Genomic DNA, 10,997 nt, shown 5'->3' with positions numbered 1-10,997 from the left:
ATCCATTATATCAAGTTACTTGTATTAACTTGCTATATCAACATTCATGTAAGAACTACTTAGGTCATCTTGAATCATTATGTCAAGTTGCTTGTATTTTTCTTACAACATTTTAAAAGCTCAATAATGAAAATAAAGAACTATAGATCATCATTCCATCTCATCTGTTTATATTGCATTCCATTGCATATCGTTCATCCATTTACTCATTCATTATTCATATGCATAGTTTTGTGTGCAAGTGTGAACAAAGTTAATATGAGCAGTTATGTAAAAATTGAGTTGGTCTTGGATACAATCATGACAGAGTACTCTGATACATCATCAGTGCATCATGCAAAATCTAAACAACCTTGCATTCATCTATCATGATCATATCATCATCATTACATTTAGTTGCATTTGCATCGAGTGCATTTCATATCATTTAGTTGCATAAAATTACATTTAGTTCATTATCATTTGTTGACATTAGTACAGTGCATACATTTATTTATCTATCCATTAGTTAAGTTAATTCATTTATCCATTTAGTATATTTTTATACTCATTCAATTCATTTCATTTAGGATTCATTACAAACATGCATTCATTCTACTTTTTAATTTTATTAAGGTGCATATTATTCATGAGTTGCATTGTCATTTCACTTCATCATATGTTCTGACATTTAGAATCATAATAAAAACCATTTTGTTTCCACATTGGTTCATGTATTATCCATATACATTCATTCATAAATCATTATTTCAACATTAGTACTTTACATTTGTTTATCCATATTGCACTCATCTAACAAACATATAGATGCATTTGCATATATAAATCATTCATTCAACACATTACATTAGCATCATTGCATTGTCTCATCAAAACATACAAACCAAAGTACCATCAGAATCATCATTGCATTATGCACATATAAATCATCATCGCATTTACATACATAAATCATTCATGCATATCAACCTACATCCACATATTAGCATCACATCATAAAATATGCATATAGACATCATGTAAAAATAAATCATCATAAAAACATGCATATAGGAATCATCTCATAAACACATACTTATAGCAAGTACAACTAGCCATCTGAGCATAAAATCATAAAATCATCATCCTGCATAAGCATCCATACATGTCATCAAAATGCATATCAACACAAAATATGGGATCTCCGTTACTATTTACTAAGTTGTCATTAGTTTTATGTTCAAAGCCATACTATATACCCTAGTCTGTTAATACTATAGAAAGATTCAATCGGTAAGCACTAAGGGTGTCGGTTACAGAAGAAAGACTAGTCACCGAGATGATATATACCGAGCTGTCTACTGAGTAAATTTCCTATGTCCACCGAGTAGCAAAGAAGGTACACTGAGTTAATCTGAACCGAGTGGAAACGTGTTACCAGATTCAATGAACCTGGACACATATGTGGAAACGTGTTACAAGATTCGAGAACAGGGAACTGTTATTTCATAGGGAATTGCACTTAAAGATTTTGTATGATTTTGAGGAAGTTTATCCAATGAAATAATTTCTATGTTTATTCATTCGATAAAACATGTTTGTATAATCGATGCATGAACAAGATCATTGCCTTAGAGATCTATATAAAGAGTGATTTGAGTATCTAAGAAGATGAAGAGAAAAAGATGGTGAGTTGAAGATAAAATCTTATGATAAGATAAGATGTGATGATTGAGCAAAGGTATTCAGAGGTCACCGAGAAGATTTTTAGAAAACAGTTTAAGGGACAGAGAATACAGAAGAGGTCACTGAGTTGATCTATCAATTACCGAGGTATGCTATGAGCATGGTAATTTCATATTGAGCACATAGAGTCTGCTATAACATTTCAGATGTAAAGTTACAGATATTTTGTAAAATATTTTGATTGAATTATTTTGAGTTGTGTTAGAAACCTTTAATAGGGTAAAAGACTCTAACAAGGTCTATAAATTATAAATCCTTTAACCAGGTACAACATTTTGTAAAAGTGTTTGTAAAAATCCTTTAGCAAGGTAGATCTAAAGATCTTTATACTCCTAAAAGGGTAGGCTATTAGAAATAGCTAAACATGTAGCTCTAACCGAGCAACCTTTATTATTGTAGTAGTGAAGTTGTGGGTGCCATCCCTGCCGCAGTTTTTCTCTCTAACCAAGAGTTTCTACATAACCAAAATCTTTGTGTTATGGAGGAAATGTGTATGGTTGTAATTTCTATAATTATGTTTTAGCTTTATATATTATGAGATCAACTATATACAGTTTATGTTTATCAGTAAGATTGTTTTTAAAGAAAATTTTTGAAGTACTGATTCACCCCTCCCCTCTCAGTACATTAGCTTTCATTGTTGGACCTAACAATTGGTATCAGAGCTATACTCTTGGAAAAGGGTTTTACAGCCTAAAGAGAAAGATCCCATCAATGGAAGGCTATAAACAATCACGCAGGATTGTGAATCTCCAAGAAGAATTGGATCATGCCAATCAAGTGATTGTAGACATGCAGAGACAAATGCAAAAATCACTAAAAGTAAGAAGAAGATTGTCTAATGATTTATAGGACTCATAAGAGTTGGTGGAACAGATTGAGACATCATTTGAGAATAGCATATCAGAAGAGTCTGAAGAAATGATTATAGAATTGAAAGAAAAGAATAAAGCACTGAATGATTAGCTTAAAGCAATAAGAAGGGAACATGACTATTTCAGCACACAGATGACTGAAAATCTTGATGCATTGAGATCAGCTGAAGATAACATAAAAGGTATAGAAAGAGAAAAACAACAACTCGAAGCTTTGGTATCTTAAAAGAATGATGAAATCATAAGGATGACTGGAATTCAACATAATCTATCTGATCAATTGGGTCATGCACATCATGAAGCAACTCTGAAAGATAATGAGAACCAAGCATTGAAACCTGAATTAGCAAGATTGACTGATGAACTTGAAGTAGAAAAGAAGTCAAAAGAAACACTGAAGAAAAGTTATGAAGTGTCAAGAATGTTGGATGAGCAACTAAACACAAGATCACCCAAAAAATCAGCCGGACTCAGTTACAAAAGAAACAACTCTACCAACAAAGGAATCAACACCACCAAGAAAGGAGAATCATCAAGGAAGACTGGAAACAAAGATAAGGTGAAATATAACAAGCCTATTTGCAACTAATGTGGAAAACAAGGACATACTGCCAACATGTGCTGAATCAGAAAAGGTAAGCTACTGAATGTCACTAGGTCTGATAGTTATTGTTATAATTGCAATAAGTATGGTCACACATCTAAACAATGTAGGACAAAATCTATCAGAAATTATAAGAAGGCAAAATTCAAGGGATTTTGCAAAAACTGCAATAGATATGGACACAATACCGAGAAGTGTTGGTTTAAGAAGAAAATATGGTCTCCACACCGAGCAAATGATAGAAGCTACCAAACTCACATAGATCTCAATCGACAATATACCGCAGTACCATGGGATTACAATACAAGAATATGGTGTGAATGTTGTGGAAGGTATGCACATATAAGTGCAAACTATATGATAAGGTTTGGAATGAACAATCGGAGATCATGGAGAAATCCTGGAATGGCATGCTTTCATTGTCATAAAGTTGGACACTTGGCTAAAGATTGTAGAGATCAACCCAGAGGAGATACTAAAGAGATAAGAATCAAATTATAGAAAATCTGGAAAAAGAAGGAAAATGGATCAAATAATGAAGAAAGCACCTTACCTATTGAGTTAGGTGCATCTACTTCCAATTAATCAATAAAGGTGTGAAGGGACTGCGTCTTCACAAGGTTAGATCTTAACAGTTCATATTTTAAATCATGGAAATAACTCCAAAATCTACATAGCTAAGATGTATTAACATTTCTGAAATTGTATCTAGTCTTACGATTTACCAGTGAAGTCGGTAAATACAGTAAACCTGTCCAGTCGGTAAAAGCATATAAGGAAGTTAGTCGGTAAAGAGTAATAAAATGCATTTAATGCTTATCTTACCTAACTGCACAAAGCCCGATAAGGTAAAGGGTGTATTTAAAGTTCTTTGTGTAGTCATTTTACACTTACCAGTTTTCAAAGAGCAGAGCTAAGCGAATCAAAGGCAATCAAACATTTCAGAGTGAATTCAAGGTATTTTCACACAATCTTAAAACGCATTTTCAAGCAAGTTCGATCAATATCAGTTGTGAATATTTGCATTCTATTTACTAAGTCAAAAGCATTTTCTGGTTAGTTGAAACCCTAAGCTATTTTCATTAGTAGAAATCCAAAGTTTGAAATGGCTCCCAAGTTGTAGAAACCAGTTGTAGTTGAGACTATTGAGAAGCCCTCACTAAAGTATACCTTACCTCCCAAAGTGGCATCTGAACCCGATGAGAAAACTGCATTTTCTCTTATTCCAAATAGGGTTCTATTGGTTGAAGATGTCATATTTTATACTAAGTGCCATGTAGAAGAGCTAGGTCATACCAAAATTAAGGACATGTATGATGAACTTTGTACCGATGGAATCCTAAACAATAAGTATGAGCATATCAAGGTTAAGGGATTGACCGAAGCCCTAACCTATCCTCGAGTTTTCAAACCCCAATGGGTCAAGTTTGTTTTGAGCAGAGTGCATGATGACTTTATGTGGTTAGAAGACCAACTGTTCAAGATCACCAAGGAGATTATTCACATAATCACCGAATACCCTATATACGACCATGCCCGAGCACAGAAGATGATTTCACAGAAGGAACTGATAACCTTAACCGGAGTTGAGTCTGATTGCAGAGGTCTTAAGTTGAATAATGTAACGGATGCAGAACTAAAGTTTGCAATTAGAGTCACTGGTTATTGTTTCTTTTAGTCGGCGAGAGAGAACAGTGTACCATATGTAGCTGTGGATTTGGCCTACAAAATTGTGAAAAAGGGTATGAAAATTGATCTATGTGAAGTATTGTTGAAGAGTCTTTTTGAGAATCTCAACACAATAAGGAAACCTAAGAAAAATAACTCTGCTAACACAATAAAGTGTGGGTCACTCTTAGTGTGCATGTTCTTCTATTTTCAGAAGTTCTTTCCCTTAGTCGATAACATTGTTTGGGAACTACACCGACCGATCACCCATCAGATAAATGACTTTATCAATCAGCTAAGTGATAACTTCAATGAGATAATGGATGACTACTTTAATAATTTTCAGGAAAAGATGCATAACAGGTACAGGATCCCACCTCAACTAGTGGAGAAATATAAGGATACTATATGCTTTGAAGTGGACACCAACTACTATTATGTCAATGCAGTAGAACCCAGAACTCAATCTTTACCGCCTATGGGTTATGAGATTGATTTTGAGATCACTCAACAACAGATAGATGCCTTTCTGACACTTCCAAGGCACTCGACTGAGATCAGATATGGTACCTATGAAGAGGTAAAAGAGAAGGTAAAAATGAGCATAGTTGTACCAAAGGCTACCAGAAAAGCCACTAAAATGATAAAAGACTTAACTAAGAAATTTGGAGAAGGTTCTACCTCCACACCTACTAAGCCAACAGGTAGGAAAGATGATCAACTTTCAATTCAGGAAGAATCTGAAGCTCAGGAAGCAGCCATCACTCTGAGCACCGAGTTGCCAAAGTGCAAAATATTGAAAAGGAAGAAACAAGATACACCTAAGGTATCACCAGGAGACTCATTTTGAATAAGAAGTCAAGTGACATAGAATTTGAAGACAAAAATAAATTTCAAATTGTTAAAAGCACAAAGGAAGATGTACACAGTGTTGACAACTTTTGTGCCAAATTGAAACAATATGGAGGATTCAAGTCTTTCAAGTATGTTAAATATGACTCCCAGATAGAAGAAGAAAAGAGAAAAATAAAAGAGTCAGTTGTATGTACACTTCTCAAATTCCAAGTAGTTCCATTGGAAGTAAGCAATTTTCTTCCAATGCATTATTCTCTCACATTGACAATAGATGGAAATATTCTATGGACTTGGAGAAGTAGATAAGAGAAAGAGTTTTAGTACATCTCTTTCCAGACATGTCGGTAGATGATATTAGAAATCATTTGAAAAATTACCAAACAAATTTTCAAGTGAAGCATAGAGCCTTGAAAATGATGAATGGACTTTATCTTGAAGTCGAAAATGAAACCAAAGAAAAATGGCAAGAAATCTTCAGAATTCATATTGAAGAACCTCAAGGTGAAGTAGAAATAGTTGACATTACCGAGCAAGATCCTGCTTCAACTATTCAACAAGATGAAGATGTCATGGACACTAAGGCACAGGAAGAAGAAATGATAGAAGGAAATGCCTATGCCAAACTGGTAACCAGTGAATCAGTCTTGGAATAGGTTAAGTCCTATCCTTCAGTAACTCAACAAGTGACAACCGAGATACCTTAGGACACAGAACAAGGCAAAGAGGATCATAAGGCTACAAAAGGTGAATCTACCCCTTAGGCCACATGCGAGCAAACTTCTCAAGCTCTTGCAAGCACTGAAACTGCTTCCACTAAGAACCCAAGCAAGGAATCACCGAAGGCTACAACAGAGGCTATAGAAACCAACAAAAGTGTTGCTCCCACTGAGAAACATATCGAAGAAGATCAAGCCTCCAAAGCCCTTGTACTCATTCAACCAGTGAAGGCATCATCATCAAAGGAGAAGAAAGCAAAGAAGCATAGTTTCAAGATAGATCTGTCAAAGCCTATTGTGCTGCCGAATGTTGACATTTCCAAACTCAAAGGGCAAGCACTTATTGAATTTGGCAAGTTGTGCAAAGCCAAAGCATAACAAGAAAAATAGATAGCCATTCAAAAGAAGAACCGAGTACTTCAGACGGTTAAAGCATTATTAACAGACATGCTACTTGAAGCTACCATAAGTAAAGATGCAGCCATCCATATGCAATTGGATGAACTACTCACTCAATTGGAAACATCAAGAGTAGAGGCATCATAATACCTTAGTAAATTAAAAGACAAAGAGCTAACTGCCAAAATGATTGAAGAAGTGCAGAAAGCCATTGCTATAGGTAAAATCAAGCTAGTTGGATTCATTGCTGAGTTGTCCCCGCAACTCAAGCACATTATTTATTTATTCCAGAAATTATGTACATTTTCATTCTTTATTAAAGATATCAAGCAGAAGACCAAAGCCATTGAGAAAGAGATTACCAATCTCTCAAATAAACTGACTACCAAGCCAAATTCTACTCAGAATTTTTATAACAAGCTACAAACTTTTATGGCTCAGCAGTTAGAACTTAGGAATGAAGAGAAAAAAATAAGGATGGATATGATGACTCTTTAGACATTATTTATTCCCCATCTGTCATCAGTACAAGAGCAGATCAACTAAGCTACCCAACTGTCCACACAAGCAGAGAGAAGTACTCTAGATGGTTCGATTTCATTGTTAGCTGATATTACTGCTCAGAATTATTTAAAGGAAAGTGTCAAGGGTGCACTTACCAACGCTCTCAATGATGCTCGTACTAAGTATAAATATATTTTTGATCAGTTGCCCCCACCGAATGGTAACTAGTTTTGATGTTTGTCAAAAAGGGGGAGTGTATTGAGTATATACAGAGTACAAATGAAATTGTCAGGGGGAGCATGGAACATCAGGGGCATGCAAATCAAGTCTTGTTCAGCATATTGATAAGGGGAGTATGTATTCAAAGTATGTATTTGAATGAATGTATACATGTATCAGAGTATAATGATGTCCAAAATATCGGCTACCAAGAGCCATCCAAGACACAGTCCAAAATGACAATGATAAAATACATGCATACAAAATGCTCTCTCAGATGCCACTCTAACCAGATGTTGCACCACCATCACCACTTGCTCCCCCACTAGCCCCTACACCACCTGATCTATCTCTCCGTGGAGGACCCATCACACCACCACTGCTCTGATCTCGCCCACTGCATCTGTGAATAGCTAGGTACTCGCTGACTAGCTGGCACCACCTATTCATATAACCCCCACCAATAATCTATCTCCTCCCGCGCTCATCTCATTTCTAGTAGGACCTTGTGCTCCTACTCCTACTCCCACCCATACTCTCTCCTGCAACGCTGCAAATCTCTCCAGGGCCTCATCCCTCTCCCGCATCACCACAGTCAACTCTGACTCTCGAGAAAACAACTGAACATCTCTAGCTACTACCTCTACTTCCAAATCCTCTACATGAGTCTGCAAATATCCTATCATATGATCTCGTAGATCTCCACCTGTAGCTCCCTCTCCCATATCCATAGGTACCTCCCCAGTGGCTCCCTCTCCAGTGGCTCCCTCCTTTGTCTCCATAGGTGCCTGTCCCTCACCTGCATCCCTGCCACCTAATATCATGCCTCCCTGCATCAAAGGTCCCTGAGATAGCCACAATGGTTGCCTACCTCTCCCTCTCCACTATAATCGACCACCACCCCCACCTCCACCTCTGAATCCACCACCTCCTCCAAACCCACCACCCCCACCTCCTCCTCCTCCATCCCCACCATCACCATCCCCTCTCCCCCGTCCCCCTACCACTCTCTGACCTCCTCTCCTCCTCTGTCTCCATCCCCTCTCCTCAAAATCTAGAATCGGCTCTGTCGGATCTGATATCCACAGAATTAGATGTGCTACAATATACTGCGTATACTCCTCTGACACCCCAGCATCCACCATCCCTGACCTCATATGCCATGGTCTCGCCTATAGTGTGTGGAACTCTGCCAATGCCTAATCATAAGGTAGCACTGGCCCCCATAGGTACCTCTCTCATACTACCTGTGCATACTCTCCGGACCCACTAAGCAATCCCTGCCTTCACCCAAACTGTCTCAACACCCTACCAGGCAACTGTCTCTCCATATTGTAGGTTGTCCTACCAATGAGGTACTGTGTCATGAACACATATGGAAATGCCTCCGCATCATCCTCCCATGGCTCACACTCAATATATGGCCTCCAGATCACTGTATCCAAGTCATCCAGTGCGCACCGCCACCACTCTAACTTCCCCAGTTGGGGCTAACTCATCATCCCTCTATACATGTATACATAGGGTTGATCCACTACTTGGAATCTCAAACTGACTGGTCGGGTAACCGGTAGATGCTCCCATGCCCAGATATGCAGTAGTGTGATACCCACTCCTAATGAGCCTATCCCTCGATATGCTACCTCATGTAGCTCTCGATATAAGTGCGATAGCACGCATGGTCCCCATGCAAATCAAGTCCCCTCTGTCATCATCTGCTCAATCACCTGCCCCCAACCAACGACAAGTCCATGCGATCATCGATCCGGACATAGTAGTCCCCCAACAATCCCTGATAACACTATTGGTAATGGCTCATACAAAGCTGCTATGTCCTCCTAGGCTATCAACCCATCATCAATATACACGTCCTCCTCAAAAAACCATTGTATAGCTGCTAACCCCCAAGATCGATCATATGTCACCATCTCTCCTCAAATGGGAATGTGCAGGATGCGCCATACATCCTCCAATGTAACTGTCATCTCCCCCTATGCTAAGTGAAACGTACATGTCTCACTATGCCACCACTCTGCCAATGCTATAATCAAACCGTGATTCATCTGAATCACGGACATATACATCACATCGTGCAGGCCTGTCATTGCAATGCAATCCACCTCGGCCTCTGTCAACAGATCGCGCAGCACCTGTGTGGTGGGATGCCTCTCGCGCAACTGTAAGATGTGAAGATCCTCCTATACAAGTGCATCAACCATCATCATTAGTTGTTTTGTTTCAAACTTTCTTAAGTTTAAACCTAGACTATCAACAGCTACTTTGATCAAGTATCTTCGGGTCTCAACAGGTAAGCAATCATGGCACACCTAGACTTCAACAGACATTTATCCTAATGACCTAAGTCTCATCAGGGCTTCTATGGTTCAAAACAACTCTCACCTCATCTCTCCATCCATCCATCATTGGCATCGGGAGATTTGTGTTCAAACAAACTGAGGCATCTATTTTCCTACACAAAAGCGCTATCTTGCACACAACAGTGCTAATATCCTAACAAAAGCGCTCAATCAACTAGGCAATAGCGCTACACTAACAATAGTGCTACTTTGACTATACCATAGTGCTACCTCAGAGTAATAGCGTTCAATCAGCTACTCAATAGCGCTACAAAAACAAATGCATTAAAACAGTTATACCATAGCGCTAGACTTGACAAAAGTGCTAAAACCACTATGCAATAGCGCTATAGCGGCACAATAGCACTAATTAAATTGACAACAGCACCAAAACACAGTTTTAGCACTATTATGTTGACTCAACTTGGACTCAGCAAAAAACATATCAAAAATGCATAAAAATCCAAAGTTCAATTCCACATACCATTGCTCCGTAGTCATCTGGCCACTGGAATCGATGGACTCGTTCTAATCGATGCTCTGTTATGGGAACCGACATCCTGACTGCTGCTTGCTCCTCCAAACAATCACTCCCAGAGCTCAATTCTCACTATGGATGCGAATGCAAATGAGCTTGTTTTCACCCCTTTATCCCCATATAAACCCTTCGTCATACCCCTAATTTTCCCCTGCTCACCGCCGTGGTCCTCATGAACTTCCCGAGCCTCCCATTTCTTCATTTTATCTTCGATTTCTTCTATTTTTTACCAGTATTGCTAACTTCTTCTCTTCTACCACCCTACCAATTTTCATTCTTTTTCGAGAAATCACCCGATTTTTTCAAAAAAATTCAGCCCCTCTCTCGAGGGGGCATATCACCCATTAAATTAATATTTTATGGGGCATTTCTTCACACTTATGTTTCTTTATTTGAAACGACGTGATAAACCGCACTGTCTCAAAGAGGGGCAAATGTAGTCACATAAATCTGTCCATTTTAATTAAATGAATATTTCATATTTCCTATTAATTAAATAAATTATTCAATTTATTTTAATTAATTCATTCAACCAAA

Source organism: Cryptomeria japonica, chromosome 4 (assembly GCF_030272615.1).
Source record: "Cryptomeria japonica chromosome 4, Sugi_1.0, whole genome shotgun sequence".
NCBI classification, from domain to species: Eukaryota; Viridiplantae; Streptophyta; class Pinopsida; order Cupressales; family Cupressaceae; genus Cryptomeria; species Cryptomeria japonica.
This window is presented reverse-complemented; position numbering follows the sequence as displayed.